General features: G+C 35.7%; 1 long non-coding RNA gene across 1 annotated transcript; it reads left to right on the forward strand.

The window, feature by feature from the left end:
• Positions 1-443: 443 nt before the first annotated feature.
• On the forward strand, positions 444-6,985 carry LOC117036630 (uncharacterized). Its single transcript, XR_004425422.1, has 3 exons — positions 444-578; positions 3,082-3,242; positions 6,773-6,985. It is a non-coding gene; the product is annotated as an uncharacterized LOC117036630 (long non-coding RNA).
• The last annotated feature ends 756 nt before the right edge of the window (positions 6,986-7,741 follow it).

Below are 7,741 nucleotides of genomic sequence, written 5' to 3' on the forward strand. Positions count from 1 at the left end.
AAGTCTCTCACACACTTAGAGGTTAATTGGAGAAAAACCAGACTTGAGGGAAAAAAAATAAAGAAAACCTTAAAAATTATAAATATGTATAAAAACATAATAAAATTTTAGGTTTTATAACTTACAACTTGGATGTCCTAATACAGATTTCACATTTAGTGTTTTTTTTTTCCTAATTATTCAGAAACTATTGAAAAAGACTCTTCCTTTTGCCAGGTTCAGTGTCATTCACTCTTCTCCTACTCTGAGGAAAGGTACCAGAAATTCACCTTCATCTCCAGAGGAGGGTGTGTCTCTGGCATCTGTCCTCTTCCCGAAGAGGAAATCATGCAGAGCCACTTGGACACAATTGAGGTAGCTAGCAACTGAAGCATAAATAGATAGCTCGAGTGTCTCAGAAGTATATTACAAACTCTTTTGTTTCTGGGATTGAAAGGAGAAAATGGTGATTTCTGCTATGTGGATCCCAGGGAGGAAAAGGAAAACCACAGCTCTGCACTTGGAGGAGCTGGCATCGTGGAGAATTGTTGCTTGAGGGTCACAGGGAGCAGAGCATGAAGAATCGCTGTCTTTAGAAGGTAAGCTAGCACCCCTTGGAGCCTAACCTGAAACCAAGAATACAGATGGTGCTCTCTCAAAGACTCATGGCCTTGGATGGTCCTCCTTTGGGGATTCAGGACCAACAGAGGACAAGCGGTACGTGTCGGCCTGTTGGACCATTTCACACTCCACTGTCCCTACAGGCTCTATTTGGCAGCCAGAAGTGAGGGCACGTTAGACTGATGAAATTGGAGGTTCTCTCTGGTCTGCATAGATATATGAGCAGGCAGAATCTCCTTTCTTTCATACTGTGTAAGCTCCTGGGGTTCTTGCAGATGTGGGCAGGGGGTGGGAGGGAGCCCTATGAGGGAATTACTAGATTTCTACTAATCTGGCAAATGAGTACTGAAGCTAGTTTCCTATAGCTAGTTTTCTATAGTCCAGAATGACATTATTTGCAATACGAATTTGAGGAGCCGGTCAAACTTAGACATTCACACATTCCTGTGTTAACCTACTTCTCAAACCATCTCAGACTTTATGCAGTAGCATATAACAAATGAACACTTGACTGGGAATCTGAAGGCCTGTGTCATAATAATAGCTCTGTTTTCAAGTAGCCATGTGACTCTAAGGAAGCTTCAATTCAAATTATTTGGTTGTACATAGTATTTGGATCACACGTTCAGTAGGCCCTTCACACTCTATAACCTTATGAACTCAATTTCAAAATACTTTTAGAAAAAGCTTTTGGAAACATGAGTCCATTAGTGTAGCTGAAATATACCTTCTTCAGCTCAACAAAATACGAGTTTTCTCCTGGATACAAACTCTTTAAACTGATTTAGCATGGGTTAGTGAAAAATTAATAACAAGGTTGGTTAGGCTAGAGATATAAAAATAATTATTATGGTTACAATTATTATTCAATATTTCTTAGGTGCTATCACTGTTCCAGACACTCTTTCATTACATCAACCTTATAAAATGGGTATAGCTTTACAGATGAGAAAACTGAGCCTCAAAGGGTTAAATAATTTGCCCAACGTAAATAATTTGCTACACATACAGTTAATGTGTAGAAAATACAGTTTCATACACAGTTCTTCCTGATTTTGAACCTGAAGTACTTTAGCACTGCCTTTCAGGGAATAAACTGGATCCTGTTCAACTTATATCATCTTTCCTTTTTAGTCTCCACCAATATATTCAAAAATCAATTTTGATAATTTCACATTAACAGAAAGTGCGAACTCAGTGGCTAGGCAAAATGCAAATATCCACCACAGGTTTCAGACACACAAAACTTACTTTTGGCATTTCTACCACAAAAAGCTGAAGATTGTTACCTGTTCCGAATCTGCACAGCAGTTAAATCATCCTCTCCCATCACACGGTGTTATTATTATTAATAATATATTTTTAAATGTTATGGACAAGAAAAAATAGTTATGGGAAAACAGTTATTTCAAGTCTTGAGATAAGTTAGAGATAAGTTATAGTTTTCGAAGCTCTCTTTCTATTCATGTTGATTCTATCAAATTGTAAAACTGTTACATCCAAATAAATTATATTCTACTTCCTGATACAGTAAACAGGAGCCAGAACTTCAAAAAGCATATATCAAAATACTAGTGAGGTTGTGACACTTGTTTAAAACACAAAAAAAAAAGTGCTGTTTGAAAAATGCAAATGCTTGACTAATTGAGTTCTAAGATACTTTCCAACTGCTTGAAAGTCAAGTTCCTTTTATTTCTCTAACCTGAACCATATGATTATGTGTTCTGACAACAGACTGAGTGTTCTCTTTTTCTTTGCATTTTATCAAAGAGAATGTTAAATTTACTTTTACAGTAATAATCCTCCTAAGCCTGAGGAACTCAAAACACACCAAATAAATAGACATTATTCAGGAGAAGGTGCCAGATATCTTCCCTCCTGAATTCTGAATTCTGAAATTCTCATAAAAATATATTATGTAAAATAAATCTTTCAGTGTAAATTATCTGTTAGCAAATGGTATTCTTCAATTTCATTTTCAATTTATCCAAAATGAATTAGAATTTCATATTGAGTTGTCAACACGAAATTCCACCTCCCAAAATATAGATGGTATTTTGAAAGGAAAGAAAATGCAAAGTGGTAAAAGTCAGATTTCTTTTATGTCCCTCCAGTTAAACATTGTATACTGAGTCACTTATACTCACTAGATTGGGTAAAACTGACAGTCTTAGACAATCCCTTAAGTAAAGTTGTTTTCTTTTGTTTTATTTTACTGCATGATAGTTTGTGGATAATTTAAAGGCAGTGATATTCACTTTAAAAAAGAGAGAGAAAATATCAATAGTTCCAATAAAATGTACTAAGTAGATCCAGATTTTTTAATTCACTCCACACAGCTGTGCAAGGTCATGGTATCTTTGAAAAGCAAGCAAAGCTATGATTCAGTGTTACCAATAATGTGCAACTGATTAAAATGAAATTATTGGATTCTAAGCATGGGATGTATCACTATGACATTTCCCATTAATCTTTTTTTAGCTGTGAGATTAAACTACGAAGGAGTCTTCTGATCCGAGATAACCAGGTTGACACCCCATTTACCATGAAGACAAACATATTGCTATCATCAATAGAACATGAGCACCAATGCCAGTCAGAGAAGGATTTCCATTTTTGATGCTGTTCATGTGAGCAGAAAGGTAAAAGAAGGTTGAATTAAAGAACCAACTGTCCCTGCCTGAATGCCCTATTCACAACAGGAGTAATAAGCTGCATTAGGATGGGCAAGCCCATCACCCCATCAAAATCCAGTTATTCTCTCCCCACAGCTCCAGACATGTATCCAACTGCATACTTCTCTTGCCTTATGGGTTTGTTAAAGTTAATACATCTAAAACTCAAGTTTTTATTCTTTTTCAGTATGTTCTTTCTTCAGGATTACTTATATCAGTAAATAGTACGTGACCCATCCTGTTGCTCAGGTCAAAAAGCCACGCGCCGTCTTAGATTCCATGCTTTCTCATACACTGCATCAAATCTATCAGGTCCCATCGGTTTTACTTATAAAATATTGCTTGAATGTTTTTTTCCTTATTCTATTGTTATCATTCTTATCCACTATTTTCTGGAAAACTGGAATAGTTTAACAGGTCTCCACACATACATCACGATCCTTTCATATCCATCTCCGGGAGCAGCCAGAGTTATTTCTTAATAAAACTAATCCACAGAATTGTTTTAGAAGACTTTGGTGGCTTCCTGTTGTTCTTGCAATTACTCTGTTTCAACCCCAGCCCCCTCTATAATCAAGTTTTTCGGATAGTCAGAGGAAACCAAGAACTCAAAGTCCTGACTAAAAAACTCAAATGTTGAGAAAGTTAACTGGTTTACTAAAGACCCACCAGAGTTCTATATTGAGCTCCAGTTCCTGGGAAAGCTGAGAAAGAAATGAATAATTTTCTGATGAAGAAACTCACCTTTAGAAAGAAAGTATAGCAAGGACCTTCAACTGGCTGAGGTATATGCCAGAGAAATAAGAGACAGAGGACTTCAGAGAATCTTAAGCATGAAAGATTGGTGAGTGACAAGACTCTAGTCCCATAAAACGTCATTCCAGGTCCATTCCAGATTCAAATTTTGATCTGTACACATTTTTCTACCCTTATATATCTGAACTATCCAAACCCACATTCTATCTAGAAGGTTAATAGAAGGTAACTGCCTGATTTCTACAAGTATGAGGGAAAAAGATTCTAGAAACAAAAACACAAATGCCTTCTCTTTGTTTAAACTTGGGCCAGAGTCACAGGCACAAACTCTAATATAGCAATCCTTTTTTAGAGCGAGTTATGTAGAGATAGAACCAGAGCTAACAAATCAAGATATCCATATCCAAACATTCCCATATACAGCCCCGCTGGCCATCTCATTCAAAATATTCCCTAATAAATATTTCATGAAGCCTTTTGAACACAAATGCTCCCTCTGGTGATGCTGCATAAACAGATGCAAACTAAATCATTTTGTAGTCACTTCCTTTGGCCATTTTGGCCATCATATCAAACAGAATTTTTTCCTATTTGTATAAAGTTGGGGGAGGGAAGGTTTTTCAACAACAACTCAAATGTCAGAGCTAGAGAGACCTCAAATATATCAACTTAGTGGGCCTATTTACCATGTCAAACAATGAATTTATCATCTGTCTGTGACAAGGGGAATTTAAGTCTTTGGGTACTAAAACTGCTTTGCTCTACAAAAATCAAGATAATGACAAAATTAATTTACTTTGATTGCTTTTTTCTCTCATGAGTATTTTATAGTTCCTTTTCAGGAAATCTAGATTTTCAAATACATTTTCTTATTAAATCCACACTAATTTTAATTTTCAAAATTTTTACGATCAAATGTATATGTCATTTAAATGTCTTTCCTGTCATAATCTCATTTGCAGTACAAATAAAAGTGGTCATGGTTTACTGTCATCTGTCACATTAGCGAAGTCTACATAAGGAGGATTTCCCTTTTGCAATGTAAAAACTTTAAGTCTCTTTATTGTAATATAAAAGTACAGATTCCTTTAAAGAAAACTTCTGACCTAAATGTATAGAACTTATCTGATTGAAAATTCTGATTAGTTATTTTAAAACTCAATTATATTGAACTTCCAAGTCACAATGTGCATAATTTCACAAAGTATCTTGAATTATGAAATAATTTAAAAGTCCCATTCATTAATTTTGAACCAAATCCTGTTCATACATATCACATATTTTACATTACTGAAGTTGAATTAAACACAAAGTCTTCTGAGTCTGGGAGAGGAAAATAGGGATCATAAAGCTAGATCAGCATTTTTCAGCTGGAGGCAATTTTACCACTACCATTGCCCCTGGCCCCTGAGGACATTTGCCAATTTCTGGAGATTTTTTTGATTGTCATAACTGTATTAAGGGAGGGGTAGGCTGCTGTTGATATCTAGTGGGTGGAGGCTAAAAATAATGGTAAACACCCTACAATGCACCAGATGGCTCCCCATAGATAAGAATTATCTGACCCAAAGTACCAGTAGTGCCAAGGCTGAGAAACCATGAGTTATAAAAATCAGGAGAACTGAACTAAGGAAGGGGAAGGGATATGAAGTTTTCCTCTTGAAAATTCCACAAATTTCCTCAAGACCAATCCACAAATGGCCTTGGATACATAAAACCAGAACTTGATCTCAAATTCATGAATTTAGGACTAAGATACCAAGGATGAAATAATACAATGGAAACTATGAGGGAAAACAAAAATTGTTTGACAATCACATTCACAAAATTTCCATCTTCACAACAACCTGAAACATAAAAATTCATCCTCCTCTTCTTCACCTTTTCCATGTAACAGTTGAAGAAACAAAGTCTGATAGGAGCCAACAGACTTGCCCAAGTCATTTGGAAAAATCACAGTGAAGATGTACACCTAAATATTCTGACTTTAAATCCAGTGCCTTTCTCACTATATCACATATATTTCTATCACACCCCTCACAAAATAAAACAAAACTAAACATATGTGGCACTTTGCATTTGGTGTTATATGAAGCAGTGTCAATGAAAGAAGTTCCATTTTAGAAATGGTGATTGCATGGTGTTTACACTTTCCTCTTTTGGGGTTTTGCAATCAGACTCAAGAATTTCTACAACCCCTTAAAATCCTAGTGCAAATGACTATATAAGATGTCTCTGAGATCACATGCTCTAGAAAGTAAATGAGTTCCATCACCAGACCCAAAGCACAGTCAAAATGATAATAACAATGTCTATTCACCAGCAAAATATTAAAATCATCAATGACTCTCGTTAAAGATATATTTCTATAGCTCCCTATTTATGGACACAACCTTGAGCCCACTGAAGAAAGGTGGTTGGATAAACAGAGCAAAGAATAGATTTGTCATCTAAAGGATTTAGGAAATCACAGAAGGGGCACTAGAGTTAGAAGCTCTTTCTAGACCTGGATCTTTTCCTGACTTTCCCTGTGTACCTTTGAAAAATAATTTAAACTTTCTGTATTTCAACTTTTCATTGGTAAACTGAAAAAATAGCTACCACATAGACATGGTTGTACAGATAAAATGAGACAAATTTATATGAATGCATCTTGATAAGAAAAGCCAATAAACAGATATATAATGTCATTACTCACTGTTAACTTCTATGCCTTTATTATTGATGTTGTTTTCTTCTAGGCTTTGGGCATTTTGTCCCCTACAATACGTGTTCAAGTTACTGGGAAAGGAAGAAGTACTTTTCAAACTTTAAATATTTTGCCAGATTCAAATGGGTTTTGCCAAGAATGATGTTGATTTTAAAACTGTCCTATAAAATACTATGAGAACCAGTTCCCTAAGAGAAGAAGCTTATAACAACTAAAAGGGATGTATTTATATTCACACCTCATCCAGAACAACTCTTCTAATAGACCCTGTTGATTTCCTTTATAGCAACTATTGTTTGCAGCTATTTTTCTCTAGCTAACAGACCCTTAATTGTATGTTGAATGGCAGTATGCTCAGCTCCACGATGTGAACCCATCAGTCCAAGCCATCACAGCAATCCCATTTTCCTTACAGAATAGCATGTAACCTAGTCCTGATCAATAACCTGTAAGGAAAAATCCAGTGAATGAAGGATAATTTTGTCTTCCATAACCTCAAAAATAAAAAAAGTGAGATACAAATGTAGATGGCTCTTTTGTTTCCTTCCTTGTTTCCTACTTTGATTGTATGGGTATGCCAGGTTGTCTGGAACTACAGTAGCCAGCCATCAAAAGCAAACATGATGAAAATGGTGGGGCCGGGGAGGGGGATGAAAATAGAATGAGTCCTTGATGACATTATTGAGCTTCCTAACCAGTGCTAGAACCACGGTGTCCAAAAGGGTTAACTACACACTAAATGCTCTCTTGTTTTAATATTTGTCAGGTTTTCAGTTACTCAAAGCTAAAAATGTCCTAACTACCGTGTTTCCCTGAAAATAAGACCTAGCTGGACAATCAGCTCTAATGCATCTTTTGGAGCAAAAATTAATATAAGACCCGGTCTTACAGTAATATAGTAAACTAAGACCGGGTCTTATATTATATTATATAAGATCAGGTCTTATATTAATTTTTGCTCCAAAAGACGCATTAGAGCTGATTGTCCGGCTAAGTCTTA

Source organism: Rhinolophus ferrumequinum, chromosome 17, assembly GCF_004115265.2.
Source record: "Rhinolophus ferrumequinum isolate MPI-CBG mRhiFer1 chromosome 17, mRhiFer1_v1.p, whole genome shotgun sequence".
In the NCBI taxonomy this organism is placed as follows: Eukaryota; Metazoa; Chordata; class Mammalia; order Chiroptera; family Rhinolophidae; genus Rhinolophus; species Rhinolophus ferrumequinum.